At 40.8% G+C, this 27527-nt stretch overlaps 1 protein-coding gene and 1 pseudogene across 1 annotated transcript in view; both read left to right on the top strand.

The window, feature by feature from the left end:
* Positions 1 to 27527, top strand: part of ICK (intestinal cell (MAK-like) kinase) — a 73078-nt gene that overhangs the window by 7500 nt on the left and 38051 nt on the right. The gene's annotated exons all lie outside the window — the stretch shown is intronic.
* Positions 22616 to 23409, top strand: LOC102818078 (annotated as a pseudogene).

Raw genomic sequence — 27527 nt, 5'->3', positions numbered from 1 at the left:
TGAAATACAGTTGTGAACATAATTCCTGTCCTTGAAGATCTTATAAGGGAGAAAGGCTCTAAGGGAGAAAGTGTATATAGTACTGAAACCTAGAAGGGGTGGTGTGCTGCTGAGTTGGTGCCAACTCTTAGTGACCCTGTGTAGGGTTTCTGAAGCTGTGAAGCTTTATGGGAGCAGAAAACCTCATCTTTGTCCTGTGGAGCGAATGGTAGAGACGAACTACTGATTTTGTGGTTAGCAGCCAAACTCATAATCCACTGCACTACCAGGGCTTCCTGTAACCTAGGAGTCGATGAAGGTTTGTTGTTATTAGGTAATGTCGAGTCTGTTCCGACTCAGCAATCCTGTGCACAACAGAAGAAAACACTGCCTGGTCCAATGCCAACCTCACAGTTGTTGTTATGTTTGAAACCATTGTTGCTGGTCAATTTATCTTGGTGGGAGTCTTCCTGTTTTTCACTGACCCTCCACTTGACCAAGCATGATATCCTTCTCCAGGGACTGGTTCCTCCTGATAATGTGTCTGAAGTATGAGAGATCAAGTCTCCCCATCCTTCCTTCTAAGGAACATTCTGGCTGTACTTCTTCCAAGAAAGATTTGTTTGTTCTTCTGGCAGACCATGGTACTTTCAATATTCTTCACCAACACCATATTCCAATGCATCAATTCTTCTAAGGTCTTCCTTATTCATTGTCCAACTTTCACATACATATGAGACCATTGAAAATACCTTGGGTTAGGTATACCTTAGTCCTCCAAGTGACATCTTTCCTTTTAAACACTTAAAAAGAGGTGTTTTGCAGCTGATGTGTCTAGCGTAATAAGATATCTTTTGATTTGACACTGCTTCTATGAGAATTGATTGTGGATCCAAGCAAACTGAAATCTTTGAAAATGTCAATCTTTCTCTCTTTATCATGATGTTACTTATTGATCCAGTTGTGAGGATTTTAATTTTCTTTATATTGTTGTGCAATCCATACTAAAGGCTGTATATAGTCTTTGATCTTCATCGGTATTTCAAGCCCTCTGTGCTATCTATAAATCACAGGTTTTCGTCTTCCTGCACTCCTGATGCCACATTCTTCATATAATTCAGCTTCTCGATTGTTTACTCTCCATACAGATTGAATAAGTATGGTGAAAGGATACAACCCTAGCGCACATCTTTCCCGATTCTAAACCATTCAGTGCCCCCCTTGTTCTGTTTGAATGACTACCTCTTGGTCTAGGTATAGGTTCCTCATAAACACAATGAACTGTTCTTTGCAATGTTATCCAGTTTGTTATGATCCACATAGCCAAATGCCTTTGCATAGTCAATAAAGCAGAAGTAAACGTCTTTCTGTATCTTCTTCGTGCAGCCAATATCTATCTGATGTCAGCAATGATATCCCTTTTTCCACGTTCTCTTCTGAATCCAGCTTGAATGTCTAGTAGCTCTATGCCTATGTACTGCTGTAATCGTTTTTGAAAAATCTTCAGCAAAATTTTACTTGCTTGTGATATTAATAATACTGTTCGATGATTTCCTCATTCTACTGGGTCATGTTTCTTTGGAATGGGCAAAAATATGGCTCTCTTCTAATTGTCCAGGTAGCTGTCTTCCAAATTTCATGACATAGATGAGTGAATACCTCCAGCACTGCATCAGTTTATTAAAACATTTCAATTTGTATTCCATCAATTCCTGGAGCCTTGTTTTTCACCAATGCTTTTGGTGTGGCTTAGACTTCTTCCTTCAATACTGTTGACTCTTTTTTTTCCCTTATAAACAAGGAATGGAGTTTTTGTTATTTTGTTTTGCTTTTTTTTGTTGTTGTTATTGTGAACTGGATGATAGTTTACATGGGAGAACAATAGCTTTACATCATTGTTTCGTTGCAGTGATTATAATCTCCTCTGTGCATCATCATTCAACATTATTTGCTTCCATTCCCCCTGTTTTTTCTTTTTTTTTGGAGGGAGGGATGATGTACACAGTAACACTCAGGAATATATAATAATTTCAACACCCAAAGGGCACATTCTACAAACCTGCCTCCTGGCCACCAGCACCTAGTCCCTCTCTTTCCATGAATCCAGAGTCCTCAGCTGCTACCTTTCTCCATGTCCCCATCTCTGCCTCCATCTCTGGGGTTGCTGCTTCTCTGGATAGAGTCCTGCACTCCACTTGTGCTCTTCTCCCTTGATGGTCCTAGGGTCCTATGTTTCTGGACTATAAGATTAACTTTTCCCATTTTTATTTCAAAACTTCTACCTTTACACTAGTGACAGTCGCAATTAGTCATAATAACAATTTCTCACTATTGAATCATAAAAATATTATCCCCATCTCTTTTCACCAGATCCATCTAGACAAGATGAAAATTATTCAGTGGGTACTCTTCTTTTTCCCCACACACTCTTAAACTAACGCTCTCTTGAAAACTTGTAAACCAGTCACTTCATGCCTTTATCAACCTCTCATTTTAGGTAGCCAATGTCTATGTTGCCTGACATATGGTATCTCTTGAAATGGTTGAACATTGATCAATTCTTTTTGGTACAGTGACTCTGTATATTCCTTCCCTTTTCTATTGCTTTCTGCATTATTCAATATTTTGCCCACAGAATCCTTCCATATTACAACTCAAGGCTTGAATTTTTCCTTCAGTTCTTTTAGCTTGAGAAATGCTGAGCATTTCTTATCTTTTGGTTTTCTAACTCTGGGTCTTTGCACATTTCATTTGTCTTCTCAAGCTTCTCTTTGAAATTTTCTGTTTATCTCTTTTGCTTCATCATTTCTTCCGGACACTTTTGCTTCTTGACATTCAAGAACAAGTTTCAGAGTTTCTTCTGACATCCGTTTTGATCTTTTCTTTCTTTCCTGTCTGTTCAATGATCTTTTGCTTTTTTCTTGTATGATGTTCTTGATGTCATCCCAGAACTCCTCTGGTCTTTGGTCATAAGTGTTCAATGCAGTAAATCTTTTCTTGAGATGGTCTCTAAATTCAGGTGCAATATGCTCAAGACTCTTGTGGACTTGTTTTAATTGTCTTTAGCTGAACTTGCATATGTTGGTCTGTTTCACAGTCTACCTCTGGCCTTGTTTTGACTTATTATACTGGACTTCTCCACTGTCTCTTCCCACAGATACTTCATCGTTGTCGTGATGTGCTGTGGAGTCAGTTCTGACTCATAGTGACCCTGTATAGGGTTTCCAAGGCTGTAAATCTTTACAGAAGTAGAAAGCCTCATCTTTATACCGTGGAACAGCTGGTAGTTTGAAACTGCTGACCTTAAGGTTCACAGCCCGATTTGTAACCACAACACTACCAGAGCTCCTTCACAGATATACAGTCACTTTTTATGTTATTGAGTAAAGTTATTTGCAATGAAGATGTCATTGGCCTTGCAAAATTCTATCATGCAATCTCCAGAATCATTTCTATCACCAATGCCATATTTTCTAACTATTGATCCTTCCTCTGTTTCCAACTTTCACATTCCAATCACCAGTAATTATCAATGCATTTTGATTTCATGTTTATCAATTTCAGAATGGATAAGGTGGTAAAATTCTTACCAATTTCATAATCAGTAGTATTAACTAGTTTTCCTTATTTGTTGTTGTTTTGTGCTGTGGAGTCGGTTCTGACTCATAGTAACCCTGTACAGGGTTTCCGAGGCTGTAAATCTTTATGGGAGCAGAAAGCCTCATCTTTCTCCCATGGAACAGCTGATAGTTTCGAACTGCTGACCTTGTGGTTCGCAATCACTACGACCCGATACCTAACCACTACGCTACCAGAGCTTGTCCTGATAGGCGTATGGATAGTGTCCTATCATAAGCAGCATTGTACTTCAAGCTAGATCTTGACATTTTCTTTTTGATGATGAATGGGGTGCCATTCCTCTTCATTTTTCATTCCCAGCATACTAAACCATATGATTGTCTGATTCAAAATGACCAACACCAGTCCATTAAAGCTCACTAATGCCTAGGCTTACCATCTGTATGCATTCCATTTTATTTTTGACAACTTCCAATTTTCTTAGGTTCATACTTGGTGCAGTCCACTTTCTGAGTATTAATGGATGTTTGCAGCTGTTTCTTCTCATTTTAAGTTGTGTCCTATCAGTAAATGAAGGTCCCAAAAGGTTAACTCCACTTAATGTCAATAAGGTCAATTCTACTTTGAGGAGGCAGCTCTTCCCTAGTCATATTTTGAGTGCCTTCCAACCTGAAGTGCAGTGTATCTGACTGTGTTGAGCTGTTATTCATCAAGTTTTCAATGAATAACCATTCAGAAGTGGCCAGTCTCTTTCTAGTCCATCTAGTTTACAGGCTCTGCTGAAACTTGCTCACCATGGGTGACCCTGTTGTTATTAAATTTCATCAAGTTGGTTCTGACTCATAGTGACCCTGTATAGGGTTTCCAAGGAGCAGTTGGTGGGTTTGAATCACCAATCTTGCAGTTGTTGTTTTTAGGTGCCATCGAGTCAGTACTGACTCATAGCGACCTTATGCACAGCAGAACGAAACGCTGCCCGATCCTGGGCCAACCTCAGTACTGCTGCCACGCTTGAGTCCATCGATGCTGCCACTTGAGCAATTCATCTAGTTGGGGGTCTTCCTCTTTTTCTCTGACCCTCAACCTTACCAAACATGATATCCTTCTCCAGCGACTCGTCCTTCCTGACAACATGTCCGAAGCATGAGAGATGAAGTTTGGGCATTTTGACCTCCAAGGAGCACTCTGGCTGTTGGTTCTTTTATTCTTCTCAAACACCATAACTCAAAAGCATCAATTCTTCTACAGTCTTCCTTATTCACTGTCCAGCTTTCATATGCATATGAGGTTATTGAAAACAGCATGGCTTGGGTCAGGCACACCTTAGTCCTCAAGCTGACATCTTTGCTCTTCAACACTTAAAAACGGTCTTGTGCAGCAGATCAGCCTAATGCAATAAACGTCCTTTGACTTCTTGATTGCTGCTTCTGTGAGTGTTGATAGTTGATCCAAGAAGAATGAAGTCCTTGACAACTTAAATCTCTTCTCCCTTGATAAGAATGTTGTTTATTGGTCTAGTGGTGAGGATTTTTGTTTTCCTGACATTGAGATGTAATCCATACTGAAGGCTGTGCTTTTTGATCTTCATCAGTAAATGTTTTGATTCCTCTTCACTTTCAGCAAGCAAGGTTATATCATCTGCATATCGCAAGTGGTTAATGAGTCTTCCTCCAATCCTGACGCCACGTTTTTCTTCATAAAACCTAGCTTCTTGGATTATTTGCTCAGGCTACAGGTTGAATAAGTATGGTGAAAGAATACAACCCTGTTGCATACCTTTCTTAATTTTAAATCATTCAGTGTTTCCATGTTCTGTTTGAAAAAGCTCACAGTTTAGCAGTCCAATAATAGCCTACAGAACCAAACCAGGTCCTTGCTGGTATTTAAAATACCAGTGGCATAGCTTCCAGCATCATAGCAATTTGCAGCCACCATAGTATGACAAGGAGCTCTGGTAGCGTAGTGGTTACGAATCGGGCTGCGAACCTTAAGGTCAGCGGTTCGAAACTACCAGCTGCTCTGCGGGAGAAAGATGAGGCTTTCTACTCCCTTAAGGATTTATACCCTCGGAAACCCTGTACAGGGTCGCTATGGGTCAGAACTGACTCGACGGCACTTAACAACAACTTAAAATAGTATGACAAGCTGTCAGACGAATGGTGGGAGAGTTATGTTGAGATTGTCAAAGTATCTCTGCCTACTTGTAGGGTTTCCTGTTTCAGGGATCTGCAAACTTTTACCCAAATCCTGCTCATTGCCAGTTTTTGTAAATAACGCTGTATTGGAAAATGCTGATGTTTGAGCATTTTGAGCATACTCATAGCAACCCTGTGTAGAGTTTCCAAGGAGTGGCTGGTGAGTTTAAACTGCCAACCTTATTCAAACTGACCTTGAGGTCCAGGGCTTTATCCACAGTGCCACAGCTACTCTCATTCCATTAGGTAATTTCTGGTGCTGCTTTTATGCTACAAGAGCAAAACTGAGTTGTTTCAACAGACACTACATGGCTTACAAAGCCTAAAATATATTATTAAGTCCTTTACAAACAAAGTTTGCCAACAATGCTGTATTTTATTTTTATATTGCATCCTTCAGTTGATGTGAATTACTTAATGACCTTTCTAGCTTCTTATTAGGTGCCATTGAGTCAGTACCGACTCATAGTGACCCTGTGTACAACAGAACGAAACACTGCCTGATCCTGAGCCAATGTCACAATTATTGCCACTCTTGAGCCCATTGAGGCTGCCACTTTGCCAATCCATCTCATTGGGGGTCTTCCTCTTTTTCTCTGACCCTCCACCTTACCAAACATGACATCCTTCTCCAGAGACTGGTCCCTCCTGACAGTATGTCCGAAGTATGAGAGAGGAAGTTTGGCCACCCTGGCCTCCAAGGAGCACTCTGGCTGCACTTCTTCCAACACAGATCTGACCTTTCTAGCTAGAGTTACAAAAATGTCATCTTTGTGACTCCCATCAAATGACTTGTGACCCACCAAGGGGATTGGATAGCTTGCTAATAATGTGCATGAGGTAACTTTGTGTGGTGTGACTATGCAAATAAAGTGTGTAGAATTCTCATGAAGGGATTGGTCACTGATTCCATACTGCTAGTTTAAAATGAGCCATCCCAGAGGCAGAAAATGTGGGAGGGGGGTCCTCACTGCCATCAAGAAAGAAGAGTCACCACGAGCAGAGAATATCCCTTGGACATGAGATCCCTGTTAGGAAACCTCTTCCGTCCAGGAGACAGTAGCTGCGATACCAGAGATAGTAGGAAGTGGCAGTGGCAAAGGAAGTAGCAGAATCAAAAGCAGGTGGCAGAGCCCCAGGCTTCCTGGCCCATGGGGTGAGAAAACTGAGTACCTTCTAGTAGGAGGCTTACTGGCAGAGTGGGTGGCTCTGGGTCTTTCACTGGGGGATTGGGGAAGCTAGGTTTGCTGACCAGAGAGCTAGAGCTGAGTAACTCTGGGTTGAGGTTTACTGATTGAGAGAGCAGTTAATCAGCAGAGCTAACCAAGCTTTGTAACACTTGCCTGGGCAGGCCACAAGGCTGAGGGTCATGTTTCTGAAGAGGCTGTCCTGAATGAATTGAGTCGTTTCTGATCCTGAATTGTACCTGTCATTTCTCCCAAATAATCTTCATAATTGTGAGTGTTATATGTAAGCCCTGTGTGGTCATTGCTGTGGTGTCAGAATTGGTTTTAAAAAGTTGGAAGTTTGGAAGGTTAAAAAAAATGTTTGGTGGTGAATCTTGTGTCTTCTTCTTGAGAAATTAGAGGAGGTCTGATGTTGCTCCCATGCCATTTTTACATTCATTAATACATTTTATGGAATCCTGGTGTGGCATTGTAGGATAAGCACAGGACTGCGAACCACAAGGTCAGCAGTTCAAACCCACCAGCTACTCTTTGGAAACCCTATTCAGGGTCAGTATGAGTCAGAACCGACTTGACAGCACTTAACAACAACAAAGGCATTTTATAAGAAGCCATGATAGAAGCCCTGGAGGTACTGTAGAATAAGCAATGGATTGTTAACTGAAAGGCTGGCAGTTCAAACCCACCAGCTGCTCTGTGTGGAAAGATGAGTCTGCTCCTGTAATGAGTCAGAATTGACTCAGTGGTGGTGAGTTTGGCTTTTTGATGAGGAATCCTGGGGTGCTGTGGGTTAGACGTGGTGCTGTGGTTTGGTCGGCTAACCATAATGTCAGCAATTCAAACCTACCACCCATTCTGTAGGAGAAATAGTCATCTGTCTGTTCCCATAAAGATTTACACGTTAGGGACCCCTATATGAATCAGCTTGATGGCAGTAGGTTTGGTGTTTGTCAAAGTAGGAATCCCCAGGTGGTGTAAACAGTTAACATGCCCAGCATCAAACTGAAAGGTTGGCGGTTCAAAGTACACCCAGAGACACCTTAGAAGAAAGACATGGCAATCCAAAAATCGTCCCTTGAAAATTCTATGGAGCACAGCTCTACTCTGATGAATAACAAACAGGCCCCCATCAGTCTAAACTAATGCATTCGTTTAAAGGTTTGGCGCAAAGAGGAAGGATCAGTAGTTGGAAAATATGGCCTTGGTGATAGAAATGATGCTGGAGAACTCATGATAGAATTCTGCAAAATCAATGATTTGTTCATTTCAAATACCTTCCTTAGACAGCATAAGAGACAACTATACACTTGAACCTCACCAGATAGAATACACAGAAATCAAGTTGACTATATCTGCGGAAAAACAAGATGGAAAAGCTCCATATAATCAGTCAAAACAAGGCCAGGGGCAGACTGTGGAGCAGACCATCAATTACTTATATGCAAATTCAAACTGAAGCTGAAGGAAATGAAAACAAGTCCACAAGAGCCAAAATATGACCTTGAATATATCCCACCTGAATTTAGAGATCATCTGAAGAACGGATTTGATACATTAAATACTAAAGACCGAAGACCACAAAAGTTGTGGGATGACATCAAGGACATCATACATGAAGAAAGCAAAAAGTCATTAAGAAGACGAGAAAGAAGCAAGAGGTCAAAATGGATGTCAAAAGAGACAATATAACTTGCTCTCCAGCGTAGAGATGCCAAAGCAAATGGAAGAAATGAGGAGCTACCAAGAGCTGAACAGAAAATTTCAAAGATCAACTCAAGAAGATAAAGCCAAATATTACAACAAAATGTGCAAAGATCTGGAATCAGAAAATCCAAACGGAAGAACACGCTCAGCATTTCTCAAGCTGGGGGGACTGAAGAAAAAAGTCAAGCCTTGACTTTCATTATTGAAAGATTCTCTGGGAAAATTATTGAATGATGCAGAAAGCATCAAGAGAAGATTGAAGGAATACACAGAGTCACTGTACCAAAGGAAATGGTTGATGTTCAACCGTTTCAGGAGGTAGCATATGATCAAGAGCCAATGATACTGAAGAAGGAAGGTACCGACTTGATGGCACCTAACAACAACAACAATCAGTCTAAACTGACTCCATGGCAACTGTTATATAATTTTTAATTAAGATAAAGGAAAAATAAGTTCCATATCAGGAAAGTTCTTTGGTCTTCTTAATGCAAAAAAGAAAGAAAGAAAGAAAGAAAAAGAAGCAGTATGAGAAACAAAATGCTTAAAAGCATTTTTACTTTTGTACTTTTGTCCTATTTTGTCAAAATGTGTTTTTTGTGGAAGAATTAGGCCACAGAAATAAAAATAAAAATATTGAACAACAAGCTTGGCGTTCACTCACTAAGCGCTCCTTGGAAACCCTATACAGAGTCAGAACCAACTCGACAGTACTTAACAACAACAACAACATACCCTTTTATAATACTTGATTTAAAAAAAAAATGCAATTCATAATATGTGCCCAAAAGTTTATGGAAAATTCCATTTTAGTTCTGTTTTTCCACAGACTTTTTGAAACCTCCTCATTAATATTGCTATTGTTGTTAAATTTCATCACGAGCCTGTAAAGGGTTTCCAAAGAGTGGCTGGTGAGTTTTAACCGCTGACCTTGCAGTTCAAACTGATCTTACAGTCTAGTGCTTATGGTAAAGCGCCACACTTTTATAAAGCTATGATGTTTGAACCTTGAATAGAATATGTAGTTTCATTCCAGTAAAGGTAAAATGGAACTCAGAAATGTCAAGAGCAGGGTCATTTAAATAGTTTTGTACCTGATACATGTTTCCTATGAGAACAGATGAAAGCAACTTTTGTAGTCCAAAAATCAAGGCTATAACGGAGAAAAATTCCTATAAAGGGCTGAATACTGTTGTTGGGGAACTGTTATAACCCAGAAAACCTCTCCACAAAAATAGAAGATAAGTTTTATTATTGAATGAGCACTTAACAAGATGTGAATGTATCACAAACACACCAGTAAAAAGATTGCAAAGACAAATCTTAACAGTCATATAAGGAAAGAGATGCATTTATGATTATATTTCAAAGATAATTGCTAATCTTCTAATCCTTCTGGCCCCAGGATAGGGTTGCGTTACAGGAGTTAAGTTACTCTCTTTCCAGGAAAAACTGGAAGGTAGAGAGGAATTACTTGAAGTTACATCTACATATATTTTAGAAAGACAAAGTATTTACAATGACTAGCCCTCTAAAAGGAGCTCTGGTAGCGCAGTGGTTATAAATCGGGCTGTGAACCGCAAGGTCAGCAGTTTGAAACTACCAGCTGCTCCGCAGGAGAAAGATGAGGCTTTCTGCTCCCGAAGATTTACAGCCTTGGAAACCCTGTGCAGGGTCGCTATGAGTCGGAACCAGCTCCACGGCACATATCCACCACCAACCAGCCCTCTAAAGTGAATTCTAGAGAAAGCAGTGGAGGAGGGGAGCTAGCTGTAGTTAGCAGTCTTGTGCTTATTTTACAGAGCCACACCAGGACTCTGTCCCCTAGTTGTTGTTAAGTGCTGCTGAGTCTGAGGAATGGCTGGTGAATTTGAATGGCCGACCTTGCAGTCCTGGTGTGATGCTGTAGGATAAGCATTGGACCATAAAATCAGTTTGAACCACAGGGTTGGTGATTCAAACCTATCAGTCACTCCTTGGAAACCTATACAGGGTTGTTATGAGTTGGAACAGACCCAACGGCACTTGATAACAACAAATAACACTTTGCATTCCTGGTGTGGTGCTGTAGCACTGAAGGTAAGGTAGGCTTGAACAGAAAGGTTGGTGGTTGAAACTCATCAACTGCTTCTCATAAGCTCTATGTAGGGTCACTATGAGTCAGAATCGATTTGACGCCACTTAATAACAACAACAACAACAACCTTGAGGTACAAACTGACCTGGGGTCTGGTGATTATCCTATATCATCGTCACACCTGGACTCCTTCCCCTAGTTACACTAGGAGAATTTACCAGTTTACTTTCCATTTGTACTTGTCCTTGAGCTGTAAGTGTAGCTGGTTAACCACACCTCCAATCTTAAAAAAATGAGCAATGTGGCATTTAATGCAGTGACTCTCAAGGTTTCAAAATAAAGAACCAACTTCACGTTTTGTCCCTGCCCCCCTGTCTTTTCCAGGCTGTGAATGAGCAGAGCAAACCTCATGCAAAGTGCTGGCCCTAAGCAGATGTTGCTTGTCTCCACTGAGGATTGAACCTGAGGGGAGGGAATTGGGCAGATTGCAGGGAGGATTTCCCAAAAGCCACCTAGCCAGGCGAATCATAAGATTTATTTCAAAGATTTGCTGGAAGTCTTTGAAAGTCAGATACAAAAGCACAGCCTTACCTGGAAGCCAAAGGATCCAATGGCTTTGAGGGGGGCCTTTGGGTAACTCTGTGGTACTCCTGAGTAGCCTTACTATGGAAGAACCTGCTTAATCTATCGTATAGTATTTACTATTCTTCCACTTTAGAAGTTTCAGTCACCTCAAACATTTTGATTATCTCTTCTGGTAGGGTGCTGTGGGTTAAAGCCCTAGACCACAAGGTTGGTTTGAACCACAAAGTTGGCAGTTCAAACTCACCAGTCAGTCGTTCCTTGGAAACAGGTTTGCTATGAGTCGGAACCGACTCGACGGCACTTAACAACACATTGCACATGGAGAAACAAATAGAAGCATTGAGAATTTGAGATGGCACTGTAAGATAAGCACTAGACCACGAGGTCTATTTGAACAGCAAGGTGGCGGTTCAAACCCACCAACTGCTCCTCAGAAACCCTCTACAGGGTCGTTATGAGTCAGAACCAACATGATGGCACTTAACAACAACCACCTACCCAAGGCGGCACTGAAAACAAATAGCAAAGACCAATATTCAAAATTTGACCATTGTTTAGTTTCTTAATGAAGGCTGCCATAAGAGAAGTACCACAAGGGGATGACTAAAACAAATTAATTTTTTCACCGTTTAGGAGACTGGATGTCTGAATTCAGGGTGCTGGCTCTAGGGGAAAGGCTTTCTCTGCTTTAGAGGAAAATCCTATCTCTGCTTCTCTAGCATTCTTGACATTCCTTTGTGATCTCTAGGTATTGTCTATCTCCTGTGCCTAATTTGACCCTTTTGTTGTTGTTATGTGCAGAGGAGTTGGTTCCAACTCATAGCAACCCCTCTACAGGGGTTCGGAGGCTGTAAATCTTTACAGGAGCAGCAAGCCTCATCATTCTCCCACAGAACAGCTGGTCGTTTCGAACTGCTGACCCTGAGGTTAGCAGCCCGATTTGTAACCACTATGCTACCTTATATTTCAGAAATGATTGGTTTAAGATAGCCTACAGAGATATGGCTTTACTAGCAAGCAAAGAAAACCCTCTACCCAAACTGTATTATATCCATATGAACCAGGATTTATAATACATATTTTGGGGAGACAATTCAATCCGTAAGAACCATTCAGAATATCTGCTGTGTGAGATGTGTGCCAACAGGGATGAACAGGTGTGTGGTGAGTACTCCAGCTGAGGTGGGGGGCCGGCCTGCATATCAGCATGTCGGAAGAGATGAACATTGAAGTGAGGCCTCAGCACTGTGCCACCCCACAGAGAGCCATTTGCTGTGTCTGCTTGCCCTGGTTGGGACAAGAGTCTCTGAAAAAGTGATGTTTGAGCTGGACTTTAGGGAGAGAAGGAGTAGATTTTTTTTAAACATTGGGCTTCTTGTTACTCTCGTGAAAGAGAGATGTTGTATAACATACCAGATCTCTTGAGGGAACTTGGTTTGCTTGCTTTGGTGCATGTGAAAGAAGGAGTGGAAACATTTGTCCATTGTTTTCTTAGCGAAATGCTTAGTGTGATTTCTAACAGTCACAGACGCACAGTGTACTTGAGAGAGAAACCTTCTCAGGCCATCTGTTGCAACACCTGTATCTTATAGAACGCAAACCTGAGGACCAAGAGATGCTTGGAGTCACAGTGGGTCGGTGCTGTGTTGGAATTGGGACCCAGGCCTTCTTTTGTGGACGTTCATTGTCCCTCCACAGTAGGAAAAGGCACCTTGGGTTTGCTGATATGGGATTGCAGAATGGGATCAAGGACAGCATGATTACATCACTGGTTGGACTTTGAGATGTAAAGTACTTCTAATTCTTCTCATTCTCAGATTCCCCAAAAATCTCAGGATAGTGTTATCTTTTCCTATAGCTTAGTATCTTGCTGTTGTTTAGTGCCATCAAGTTGGTTCTGACTCATAATGACCCTGTACAGGGTTTCCAAAGACCGGCTGGTGAGCTTGAACTGCCAACCTTGCAGTTCAAACGGCTTTGCAATCTGGCGCATTAGCTCACAGCATCACACTGAATTCAGGTCTCAGTTCCCCTGCTTATTAGTTGGGTGACCTTGGACTTAGTTTATTGTTGTTGTTAAGTGCCGTTGAGTCAGTTCCAACTCATAGTGATCCTGCAAAGGGTTTCTGAGACTGTAAATCTTTATGGGAGCAAAAAGCCTCATCTTTCTCCCATAGAACAGTTGGTAGTTTTGAACTGTTGACCTTGAGGTTAGCAGCCCGATTCGTAACCACTATGATCTGTAATTGTACTTGTGTCTTAATATTTTGGGTTTTTTTTTTTTTTTATCTGTAAAACAGGGTGATAATACTACCTACAGGAGCCTGGTGGTGTAGTGGGTTACATGTTGGGCTATTAACTGCAGATGCTACTCTGAAGAAAGCTGGATCTTTCTGCTCCCTTAGAGAATTCCAGCCACAGGTACCCTATACAAGGTCACTATAGAGTGGGACCAACTTGGCGGAACACAACAACAATAGTGTCTACTTTGTACAGTTGTGAGGATCAAATGAATTCATACATGCAACGCACTTTCAGCAGTATGGGGTCTCTGAATTGACGTGGTGATTGGTTTGGTTTGGTTGCAGCCGTACGGTGCACATAAAAACCAGTTACTGTAGAGCTGATTCTGGCTTATCATGGTCTTATGTGTGTTGTTGTTGTTAAGTGCCATCGAGTCGGTTCAAACTCATAGCAACCCTGTATAGGGTTTCTGAGAAGCAGCTGGTGGGTTTGAACTGCTGACTTTATGGTTCATAGTCCAGTGCTGATCCTACAGTGAGTGGCATACCAGGAGCCTGGTCCTGTGTGTACCAGGGTACAGTTATGTTCTGTAGAGTTTTTTCATTGAATTTTTTGGAAGCAATCACCAGGTCTTTCTTCTGAAGTGCCTCTGGGTAAATTTGAACCCCCAACCTTTGGGTGGCAGCCGAGCATGTAACTGTTTGCGCTTCTTAGGGCTCCCATTGTGTGCGTTGTTGTTGTTAGGTGCCATCAAGTCAGTATGGACTCATAGCGACCTTATGCACAACAAAACAAAAACATTACCCAGTCCTGCGTCAACGTCAACCTCACAATCTTTGTTATGCTTGAGCCCATTGCTACTGCCACTGTGCCAATCCCTCTTGGTTTGGGGGTCTTCCTCTTTTGCTTGTGTGTATAGTAAGCACTAAAGTTATTGTTGTTGTTACATTTTTAACTTGTTTGAGCCAAGTGTAGATTAGTTGTTGCTGTTCTTGTTAAGTGCCATCGAGTCGGTTCTGACCCATAGGGACCCTGTATAGGGATTCCAAGGAGAAGCTGGTGAGTTTGAACCACCGACCTTGCAGTTCAAATGCCTTTGCAGTCTGGCGCATTAACCCTCAGTGCCACACCAGGCGATTTCTGGAGTCAGCACAGTGTACAGAGGTACTGTCCATTTTAACATGTGAATTCCCAAGTTGATGGATGGGCTGTGCATTCTGTTTACTTCAGGCAGTGTGTGAGCATCTTTACCAGGAACTTTAATTCAGATGCTGGTGAGGACACAGGAGAAAGTAAAAAAAAAAAGCAAGTAGGAAATTGCTCCTCTCTTTAAAAAAAAAGTTCTGTCCATTTTTTTTAACCTTTAAGAATGAAGTTTTTTAGGTAGTTTCTTTCACTTTTGATAGAAACACAGAAGCAGAGAGATACTTTTCTTTTAGTGCAACAATGGTTGTGAAAACAAAATAATGGCAGCTGATACTGCGTCTGTGTTGGGGACACGAGGAAGAGGTGGGGACTGTGACGAGCCCTAACACACAGGCTTAGTCTAAAGGAAGGTGACAGCCCTTGTTTAACTTTGGAATTACCAAGGAGCCTCTGTTGTTTGCTGTTTAGTTTTACAGAGAAGCACCTAGGCTAGATCCTTTCATATGAAACATCATATTTAACAATATAGACTCAAAGCATACCTCTATGTAGCCCCCAAGATTTCAGTTTGCAGCATTCTGTCCTCAAAATTCGGGACCTCTGGTGTGACACTGTAGGATAAACACTGGACTGTAAGGTCAATTTGAACTGTAAGGTGGTGGTTCAAATCCACCTGCCACTCCTTGGAAACCCTATATACAAGGTCACTATGAGTCATAATGACTCCAAGACACTTAACAACAACAACAATATGCTAATGTTCCATCATGCCATGGTATTTCAATCACTTCATGTGCATATGAAAGTTGGACAAAGAATAAGGAAGACCATAGAAGAAATGATGCGTTTGAGTTATGGTGTTGGAGAAGAATATTAAAAGTACCATGGATTCTCAGAACAATAAACAAATCTATCTAGGAAGATGTGCAGCCAAAATGCACCTTAGAAGTCAGGATGGCAAGACTTTGCCTATCATAATTTAGATACGTTATCAGAAGGAACCAGTCCCTGGAGAAGGACATCATGCTTGGCAAAATGGAGGGTCAGCGAAAAAGAGAAGATCCCTACCAAGATGGATTGACACAGTGGTGGCAACGATGGACTGAGATGTAACAATTGTGAGGATGGCACAGAACCGGGCAGTGTTCTGTTCTGTTGTGCACAGGGTCACTGTAAGTCAGAACTGACTGATTCATACGGGCACCTTGCAACAATTAGCAACATGCTAATACAGGCCTACCTCTGTTATTGTGTGTCACTTTATTGCACTGCACACAGATACTGCATATTTTACAAATTGAGGCTTGTGGCAACACTGTCTCAAAACTAGTCTACTTGGCACAGTTTTTCCAACATCATGTGCTCACTTAATGTCTCTGTGTTTGATAATTCTCACAATATTTCAAACTTTTTCATAATGCTATTGCACACTTGATAGACTATTATTGTTAGGTGCCTACAGTCACTTACAGTGAATCTCTGCACAACAGAAGAAAACACTGCACCATCTTCACAGTTGTCTATGTTTGAACCCATTGTTTCAGCCACTGTGTCAATCCATCTCATTGGGGGTCTGCTTTTTCCTCTGCTTACCATCTGTTTTAGAAGCTCTGATAGCATAATGATTATGAATCAGGCTGCTTATCTCACGGTCAGCAGTTTGAAACTACCAACTGTTCTGTGGGAGAAAGATGAGACTTTCTGCGCCGGTAAAGATCTACAGCCTCGGAACCCTATACAGGGTCGCTATGAGTCAGAGCAGACTCAACGGCACATAACCACCACCTTCTGCTTTACCAAACATGATGTCCTTTTCCAGGGACTGGTCCCTCCTGATAACATGGCCTAAGTATGAGAGACAAAGTCTTCTTCTAAGGAGCATTCTGGCTGGACTTCTTCCAACACAGATTTGTTTGTTCTTCTGGAATCCCATGATACTTTCAATATTATTCCCCGACACCATAATTCAATTGCATTAATTATTTTCAGGTCTTTCTTATTCATTGACCAGCTTTCACATGTATATAAGGCAATTGAAAATACCATGGCTTGGATCAGGCTCACCTTAGTCCTTGAACTGACATCTTTGCTCTAAAACATACTTTAAAGAGGTCTTTTGTAGCATATTTGCCCAGTGTAATGCATTGTTTGATTTCTTGACTGCTGCTTTCCTGAACATTGTTTTTGGATCCAAGTTAAATGAAATCCTTGACAATGTCAGTCTTTTTTCCTTATGACGTGATGTTTATTGGTCCAGCTGTGGAAATTTTGGTTTTCTTTACATTGAGTTGTAATTCATACTGGAGGCTATGTTCTTTTATCTTGAATAAGTGTGGTGAAAGAATACAGACTTAGTGCACATCTTTCCTGATTTTAAACCAGTGAGTGTCCCCTTGTTCTATTTGAATGCCTGTCTCTTAGTCTAAGGATTGGTTCCTCATGAGCACAATTAAGTGTTCTAGAATACACATTCTTTGCAATGCTATCCATAGTTTGTTATGATCCACACAGTCAAATGCCTTTGCGTAGTCAATAAAGCACAAGTAAACATCTTTCTGGTTTTCTCTGCTTTCAGCCAAGATCCATCTGATGTCAGCAATGATATCTTGTTCCACATCATCTTCTGAATCCAGCTTGAATAATAATGGTAACTGGGCTCCCTCTTAGGCTCATAGATATTATCCTATCACAGATAGCATTGTATTTCAGCATAGATCTTGAAATGTTCTTTTTGTGATGAATGTGAGGTCATTCTTCAGTATCATTTCTGACATAGTAAACTATTTGATTGTCTGATTCAAAATGGCCAGTACAAGTTCATTTCAGTTAACTGGTGCTTAGGATATTGATCTTTATGTTTTCCATTTCATTTTGACAACTTTCAATTTTCCTGGATTCATACTTTGTATATTCCGCATCCTGATTTTTAATGGATGTTTGCAGCTATTTCTTGCCATTTTGAGTCATGCCTCATCAGAAAACAAAGGTTCTGAAAGCTTTGCTCCACCCATATCTTTAAGGTCAACTCTACTTCGAACGTTCAGACTGGAAGCCACTCAAAATAGGACTGAAGAAGACTGTCCTATTTAGAATGCCTTCCGGTCTGAGGAGCTTATTTTCTGGCATTATATCCTACTGTGTTATTCATAAGGTTTTCACTGTCTGATCCCTCAGAAGCGGACCACTTGCTTTTTCTTTCTAGTTTGTAGTTAGTCTGGAAGCTCCATTGAAGCCTGTCCACCATGGGTGACCCGTTGATATTTTGTAACAGCAATGACACAGTTTCCAGCATCACAGAAATATACAAGCCACCAGAGGACGACAAACTGATAGAAACGTGGGGTAATAGACTATAATATGGTATAAACATAGCTTTTCTATATATTGGGAAATCACAAAATTCTTGTGACATGCTTTATTGCATTGATTTAGAACTGAACCTGCAACATATCTGTGTTTAGAGACATTGGCTAGAATTGTGAAGTCTTGTTCACTGTACACAATTAATGTTCATTGGGATACCCTTGTTCATTCGATAAATAAGCGTAGGTGTCTGATTTCCTTCCTAAAACATTCCATTTTGAATTGATGGAAAATTTGGGGAAGTTTCTTTGGCCATTGTGACAGGCCAAGTGACCCCTGAAGATACAAGGTCCTAATCTTTAGAACCTGATGTAGCACTGAGGGTTATTGTGCTGGACTGTAAGGTCGGTTTGAACCACAAGGTCAGTAGTTCAAGTTCACCAGCTGTTCCTCATAATTGACTTGAAGGCGCTTAATGAGCTCTGGTAGCGTAATGGTTACGAATTGGGCTGCGAACCTTAAGGTCAGTGGTTCGAAACTACCAGCCGCTCCGCCGGAGAAAGATGAGGCTTTCTACTCCCGTAAGGATTTACACCCTCGGAAACCCTGTACAGGGTCGCTATGGGTCGGAACTGACTCGACGGCACTCAACAACAACAACAACAAATGACAACAACAACAATCCTTAGGACCTGTGAATGTTAATTAATGTGGCCAAAAGGAATTTCCAAATGTGATTAAATTAGGAATTTTGAGGTGGGAAGATTGACCTAGATTATGCTGGAGGGCTCTAAATGTAAACACAACAGTCTTTATAAGAGGGAGGGAGACAGAGGGAAGTTTGATGACAGAAGAAAAGAAGACTTGGACAAGGAGGACAAATTTGGAGTGATTCAGCTGTAAATCTGGTGACTGGTGGCGACCAGAAACTGGAAGAAAGAAGGAAGGGACCTGCTAACTCAGTTCAGTTACACTGGTCTCTCGAACTATGAGAGAACAAATTTCTGTTGTTTTAAACTACTCAATGTATGATCATTTGTTGCAGGAACCTCAGAGAAATAATACAGTCAGCAAGAACACATTTCACCCTTTTTTTGGAAAGATTTTTCAGTCAGTGATGTATACATCAGCATATGGAAAATGACTGTGCTCAGCGAAGGAAGTTAGCTATTATGTAGAGATCCCTGTCCCAAAGTCTACCTTGTGATGCCTAGCCAGTTTTCAAAGGGACTAATAGAAACTGACTCCTAAATTTTCTCCAGCTCTATACTTCTTTCCAAATTCAAAAGTATTCTAGCTGGAAAGGGTATTTTTATCTGTTTACCTATTAACGCCTATATGTAGGTTGTTAAGTACAGGTGGAGTCAGTTCCAACTCATAGTGACCCTGCACAGGGTTTCTGAGGCTGTAAATCTTTATGGGAGCAGAAAGCCTCATCTTTCTCCCACAGAACGGCTGGTAGTTTCAAACTGCCAACCTTGAGGTTAGCAGCCCAATTCGTAACCACTACGCTACCAGAGCTCCTATATAGAGATGGTCTTTTATCCCTAAGTCAGTATATCTTATGTCCCCTGTTTCAGGAACGCTTTCTGCAGTACTTAATAAAATATTTAACCGTGACTTTAGCAACGAAGACCTTTAAGTGGGTTACTTCACAAGAAATCTTCAGAGATATTCTCAGCCCAATGACTTAGCCTCTTCCTCTCTTCTTACCTGCCTCTCTCTCCCTCTCTTCTTCCCTCCCTTCCTTCAATTCTACCTTCTTTTTTCCTTCTCTCCTGTCATTCCTTCTTTCTTTTCTTTTTTCCACTTCCAGCAGATGGGAGTCTCATCCTTAGATTTGACTTTTCATATCACAAGAAAGCTACCTCAGCCCTAAACACTAGTTTCACACACCCATCTATAAGGATAGAGCCTCCATCCTTGTCAACTGCCTTTAGCATTACATAGATTTCTTCTCAGAAGCTTTCTCCTTCCATCCCCAGCAGACTTCCATTTCTATCTCATCAGTCAAAGTCAGAAGCCATTCCTAAACCAGTATTTGGTCATTCGTGGAATTACTTTGCTTAACTTAGATTGATTTCACTCCATGACTTGGGTTGGATATTTGTTAGCCATCCCAATATTAAATCCTGAGTCAAATTGGTGTTCTGTAAACTAAAGAAGAAAGGAACATTGCTTTGTATAGACCAGTGAGGGCACCTGCTACATCACCCTTCTTTATTCCTGGTACATTATCCATCACACTGTTTTCCCAGAGCACCAGTGAGTTTGTATTCTTTACTTTCAGATTATAACATGATTCAGATTATTATATAAATCAATATAAATCATCATATTTAGGCCACCACAGAATTGATGAACAAATGAATGATACTGATCTCAACCGTTTGAATCACTTCTTGCTGGAATATGGTCAGAAATCACTATGGGTTGAGTGATACTTCTTGTCTAATGCTAACTTCATTTTCTTAGCCTGGAAAATAATTCACTGATGAGGAGAGAAAGCTCCCACCATGGCCATTATTATCCAATTGATACTTCTTTGTATACTTGAAACAATTTTCTTTGTTTCTCAACTCTTTTGTTTTAAGATTAGAGTTCCATGTTTCTTCACTCTTCTTATGTTTTTGTGTAGGCCTCTTGCTATGTTCTTCGATGTCTCTCTTGACTTCTGGTATCCAAGATTGGACAATAATTCAGGAGTATGATGGGATAATTATCTCCCTTGTTCTGCACCCAGGGTTGCCATGTTGCTTAATTCTTGTTGACACCATTGATGTTATCTTCTTTAGGAACAAGGTACCCTCAACAACACTTAACAACAACAAACATGACATCAACACTTAACCAGACATCGATCGGAACCATCATATATAATTATGTCATTTCCTGAAATAGCGTAAGATACTGCAAGTCAAAACTTGTCCAAGTAATTTTATTTTATTCCTTGGTAAACAAAGAGGAATTGTTGAATAGCCCGATCTATGTTGATTTCTTTGTTGGCGTCAAGTGTGGCAGCAGTAGTGAGGTTGGCCCAGGATCGGACATTGTTTCGTTCTGCTGTACATGGGGTCGCTATGAGTCGGTTCTGACTCGATGGCACGTGGCAACAACAACAACATGTTGATTTCAGTAAAGCTCTTAATTCTGTTCCAGTAGCTTTGTCAATGGTCATCTTGAAAAGCATTGTCCCAACTATTCACTTTAAGTGGATAAGGAAGTTGTTGTTCTCAGTGCCTTTGTGTCAGTTCTGACTCATCACAACCCTGTATTGGATTTCTGAGGCTTCTTTTAATCTTTGCAGGAGCCTCATCTTTCTACCACAGAGCAGCTAGTGGGCTCAAACCACAGACCTTGTGGTTCACAGTCCAGTGCTTATTGTATGGAGCCACTAGGATCCCTGATAAGGAAGTAGTAGAACATTAACTATTAATTGATGGATATGAGTTAGTTGTCCTGGTTGGTATGGCACTGTAGGATAATACACTTGGACCTTGAGGTTGGTTTGAACAGTAAGATTGGTAGTTCAAACTCACCAGCCGCTCCTCGAAACCCTATGCAGGGTTGCTATGAGCAGGGACCCACTTGATGGCACTTAACAACAACAATATAATATGACTGGGGAAAAAAAGATAGTGTCCAGATAATACTGAAATGTATTGCAGGGTTGTGACATGCATTTCTTGAATCTTTATTGAGGTTTGGTCACCACGAATCATCAAGGAGTTGGAGAAATGTGAGAGGATTCCGAGATGGATGCCAAAGATAATTAAAGGAATGGAAAATTTTAAATAGTCCTGTGAGAAAAGGTTGTGTAATTAAGGCAGTCAAAGGCTGGGCTACACACCTGACTACTGAATGCTGCATGTACTACATCCTCATGTTTTATGAAATGCTTTATCTCCGTAAAAAAATTGAGCACAGAGAAATTAGATTAAGTTGTTTGTTAAGTGGTGTCGAGTTGGTTCCAACTCATAGTGACCCTGTATAGGGTTTCCGAGGAGAGGCTGGTGGGTTTGAACCGCTGACTTTGTGGCTCAAACTGACCTTGTGGTCCAGCGCATTATCCTGCAGGATCACACCAGGGCATGAAGAAAAATATTCTAACTATTGGATTACAAAATGCAAATTTGATCATGTTTCCTTTAAAAGGAAAAAAATAGATTTTGACATTAGAGGCAATAGGAAGTCGATTAAGATGCTTTTTTTTCCTTTTCTTTTTAATGATGTAGTTTAGTAGCTAGCTGATCTTCGACAAAGACTTTAGTGATTGTTAGGAAGATGAAATTCAACAATGATTTGAGAGTTAGATTTGTTGGGAACTGAAATAATTATGAATGATGCAGTCCTATATGACATATAAAAAAGTGTTGTAGGATAAGCACTGGACTGCTGACCACCAGATTGGCAGTTCAAAACCACAAGCCATTCATTGGAAACCTTTTATAGGGCAGCTATGAGTCAAACCTGACATCATTTAACAACAACAACAATGTCAACACTGGTACTGGTGGAGGTGTGCGGGAGTGGGTGGGTGGGGATTCCTAGGTGAAGCTCACATGCCCACCCCTGCCCAGGCCCCCTAGTGCCCATCAGGTTGGCCCTGCCCAGCCATGATGAAGGCAAGCCTCATCATCAACAACCATGGGAAGCCATGGCTCTCCAAGTTCTACCAGCCCTACAGTGAAGATTGTTGCTGTTGTTAAGTGCCATCATGTTGGTTCCGACCCATGGCAACCCTGTATAGGGTTTCCAAGGAGCAGCTGGTGAGCTTGAACCACCTACCTTTGGTTCAAGCCAACATTGCGGTTCAGTGCATTAGCCCACAGCACCATACCAGGACACACAACAGCAAATCATCAGAGAGACATTCTATTAGGTACCTAAGAGAGATGAAAATGTTTGTCATTTCCTAGAAGGAGGATTGTTAAAGGGAAGATCTTACAACAAAGTGATTTATAGACATTGTTGTTAAGAACCATGGAGTCGGTTCTGACTCACCTGACCCACCCTGCACAGGGTATTGCAACATTATGTTTTGTCTTCTGTGTGGATTCTTCAGAAAGTGAACTTGGCATGTTAGATCTAATTCAAGTATTTATGGAAACGTTAGACAAGTGTTTTGAAAATGTCTGTGAACTGGGTTTAATTTTCCATGTAGACAAGGTTCACAATATTCTTGCAGAAATGGTGCAAGATTGGGGGAATGGTATTGGAGACCAACCTGAATGAGACTGTTACACAAATTGATGCACATAATAAACTGGAGGAATCTGAGGCTGGCTTTCCAGGAGCCCCAGCCCGTGCTGTATCAGCTATAAAGAATGTAAATCTTCCTGAGATCCCAAGATATATTAACATTAATGACACCAGGAGAAAAGTGCCAAACCTGTCCTCTTTTACATAAAAGCATTTAAGGCTACCCCCAGGTAAAATCCAGGGAGGAAAATCATCCAAGTTTACCATGCAGTTGTTTACCAAAAATAAAGGAGAGTCTTAACTTTTACTCTTGGATTTAAGTGAAGGTACTGTATTGTTGTTGTTGTTGTTAAGTACTGTGGAGTTGATTCCGACTCATAGAGACCCTGAACAGGGTTTCTGAGGCTGTAAATCTTTACAGGAGCAGAAAGCCTCATCTTTCTCCCACAGAACAGCTGGTAGTTTCGAACTGCTGACCTTGGGGTTTGCAGCCCGATTTGTAACCTCTATGCTACGAGGGCTCCTTAAGGTACTATACAGAAATTGTGCAATATCAGTATGTGAAATTCAGTGTTGCTTTTCTTGCTCAGTGATTTTTAAGAAATTGAGTAGCTCCTGTGTGATTTATTTTCTATTCTTTTCTAAATTGCATTCCTATGCCCACCTAAGGCATGCTTCTATGTATTGGCTATTACAGTCATTTGAAAAGTGTATGAGATACTTCTTCAATTATGTACAATCCAAAATGTTGGTGTTTTGTATGGATCACAGGCACAGCATTCCTAATTCCTTCAGTTATTGTCATAATTGTTGTTTAAAGAACAAAGTACGTGTTGCTTGAAAACATTATGACGTTTTTCTCTTAGTTTAAATAAACTCCAAGGTAACTGAATTTATAAATTACTTTTCTATTTGCCTGTTAATCTGCGTTAGCAATATATTTGTTTTACACTCATCTGACTCAACAAAGTAAATAAAAGTATATTTTATCACATTAAAAAAAATAATAAAACTGGTGGTGTGCTTCTGAGTCAGTTCTGACTCATTAGCAAGCCTGCATAGGGTTTCCAAGGTTGTAAGGTGGTGGTGGTGATGGTTGTGTGCTGTGGAGTCAGTTCCGACTCATAGCAACCCTGTACAGGGTTTCCGAAGCTGTAAATCTTTGCGGAAGCAGAAAACTTCATCTTTCTCCCGCGAAACAGCTGGCAGTTTTAAACTGCTGACCTTGTGGTTCACAGCCCGATTCTGTTCACTACACTGAACAGAAAGCCTCATCTTTCTCCCATGGAACCACTGATAGTATCTAACTGCTGACCTTGAGGCTTGCCGCCCGACTCGTAAGCATTACGCTACCAGAGCTCCTTACCAGGATTAGTATTTCATTTAGAAATAATTTTAAACTTATAGGAAAGTTGTTAAGAAAACTACAAAGAATATGTTTTATCCCATTTGTGTGTGCTTTATGAGTCCTGGGGACACAATGGGTAAAGCATTGTGCTGTTATCCAAAAGATGAGCAACTGGAACCCACCAGATGCAAGTCCTCTCCATGCACTCACATAGGGGTACACGTCCATGCATGTATCATTTTTGTCCTACACATTTGGGAATGTATTGCATGCATACAGTCACTTTACCTATAAACCCTCAAAATGGCATTTAACTTAAATGAAATTGGATTCAACTTTAGTGAATTTAACACACATACAATATTTTTATCTAATTGATCATCCATATTGCAATTGTTCTCTTTGACCCAATAATAACCTTCATGCCATTTACTTCCCCTGCAGTACAGGATCCAGCCAAAGCTTAGGAGGTTCTTTTAAAAAAAAACAGGGATTGGAATAAGGCTAGGAGTTAGGCTTAGTCTAGTTTTAGGGTTAAAGTTAGGGTTATTTTTATTTATTTTATTGAAATCTACTTGAATTTCTCTTAATTTGGAAGTTATGTAACTACATTATTCCCTTTTTTAACTTTATGGGGTTTTTTGTTGTTATTGTTGTTACAAACTGGAATCTCTGGTTCCCTATTTTCAGTCTTACAGGTTTGTTTTACTTTGAATACTTCTGGGTTGCTACAAAAATCCTCACAACTGGACCAATAAATAACATCATGATAAATGGAGAGAAGATTGAAGTCATCAAAGACTTCCTTTTACTTGGAAACTGCTGCTGTGTGCCGACTCATAACAAGCCTGGCTAGGGTTTCTGAGAGTGTAAATCTTTACAGGAGCAGAAAGCCTCATCTTTCTCCTGCGGAGTGGCTGGTAGAGTCAAACGCTGACTGTGTTAAACAGCCAGCCTGATGTGTAACCCACATTGCTACCTGGGAAGCAGCAGTCAGGAAATCAAATGATTGCATTAGGCAAATCTACTGCAAAAGGCCTCCTTAAAGTGCTCAAGAGCAAAGATAACGGTTTAAGGACTAAAGTGGTTTAAGGACTAAAGTGCGCCTGACCACAGCCATAGTATTGTCAATTTCCTCATATATATGTGAAATTGGACAATGAATAAGGAATACCTTAGAAGAAACAATGCATTTGAAGTAGGATATTGGAGAAGATTAGTGAAAGAACCATTAACTGCTAGAAGAACAAACAAATCAGGGAAGAAACTACCAGCTGTTCCGCAGGAGAAGGATGAGGCTTTCTGCTCCTGTAAAGATTTACAGCCTCGGAAACCCTGTACAGGGTTGCTATGAGTCGGAATCGACTCCACGGCACATAACAACAATAGTCAGAATGCTCCTTAGAAGACAGAATGGCAAGACTTCATTCCTCATACTTTGGACACGTCCCTGGAGAAGGACATCATGCCTGGTGAAATGGAGGGTCAGCGAAAAACAGGAAGATCCTCAAAGAGATGAATTGACACAGTGTCAAAGAAAATGGGCTCAAACCTAACAGTGATGTGAGGCTGGTGCAGAACCAGGCAGTGTTTCATTTTGTTGTGCATAGGGTCACTGTGAATCCGAACCGACTCAACGGCATCTATCAACAACAACGTATCTGGGTTGAGGTCTTAGTGATGCTGTTACGCATATTAGCCTCAGATTGCTGTCTGCTCTCTATGTCCTTTGATCATATATTTGATACATTCAGTGTTAATTATCAATAGATATGAATTTATTGTTATTTTTCTGGTTTTGTTTTTGTTTTATGGTGCTGCTAGATTCTTTGTTCCACATAATTTTCTAGGCTGAGTTCATTTTGTTTGTAGGTTTTCTTTTTTCTTTTAATTTCTGTGTGTTAATGTCTACTAAATCTTTTTTAAAATTTTAATGTGCAGGTATATAATTTTTCTCTGAGGCTGATGCTTTTGAGTTATGGTGTTGGAGGAGAATATTGAAAGTGCCATGGGTTGCCAAAAGAACCAATAGATCTCTGTTGGAAGAAGTGCAGCCAGAGTGCTCCTTGGAGGCCAGGTTGGCCAAACTTCATCTCGCATACTTCGAACATATTCTCAGGAGGGACCAGTCGCTGAAGAAGGATATCATGTTTGGTAGGGTGGAGGGTAAGGAGCTTTGATAGCGTAGTGGTTACGAATCGGGCTGCTAATCTCATGGTCAGCAGTTCAAAACTACCAGCTGTTCCGCGGGAGAAAGGTGAAGCATTCTGCTCCCATAAAGATTTACAGCCTCGGAAACCCTGTGCAGGGTCACTATGAGTCGGAACTGACTCCACAGTACTTAACAACAACAGGGTGGAGGGTCAGAGAAAAAGAGGAAGCCCCCCAGCGAGATGGATTGGCCAAGTGGCAGCGTCAGTGGGCTTAAGCGTGACAACAGTAGTGAGGTTGGTGCAGGATCAGGCAGTGTTTTGTTCTGCTGGGCATAAGATCGCTATGAGTGGGTACTGACTCGATGGCACCTAACAACAACAACACCCTGTAATTAAAAGAAATTTTCCCTTGTGTAAAATGGTGTGTTTTATCATGAAATCTACTTGACTTCCTTGCCATTTTTGAGTTCTGTATCTATACTATTCCCTGTTTTTGCTTTGTAGTTGACTTCATTATATATTGATATATCTGGGTCCCTATTTTCAGTCTTGTAGGTTTGTTTTACTTTGAATACGTCTATATCTGGATTGAGTTCTGGGTTGTGTTGTCATGTATGGTAATCTCAGGTTTTTGTCTACTGTTGTTGGTTCTCAGTCCAAAGAACACCCTTTAGCATTTTTTATAAAACTGATCTGGCATTACAAATTCTTTTAATTTCTGTTTATCAGGAAATGTCCTAATATACTGTCATGTTTGAGGGACCATTTTAGTGGGTCTCTCTCTCTCTCTCTCTCTCTCTCTCTCTCTCTCTCTCTCTATATATA

The sequence above is a fragment of the Chrysochloris asiatica genome, unplaced genomic scaffold (genome assembly GCF_000296735.1).
Source record: "Chrysochloris asiatica unplaced genomic scaffold, ChrAsi1.0 scaffold00019, whole genome shotgun sequence".
NCBI classification, from domain to species: domain Eukaryota; kingdom Metazoa; phylum Chordata; class Mammalia; order Afrosoricida; family Chrysochloridae; genus Chrysochloris; species Chrysochloris asiatica.
Note: the sequence above shows the minus strand (reverse complement) of the source record. Positions and strands in the feature narration are given on the sequence as shown.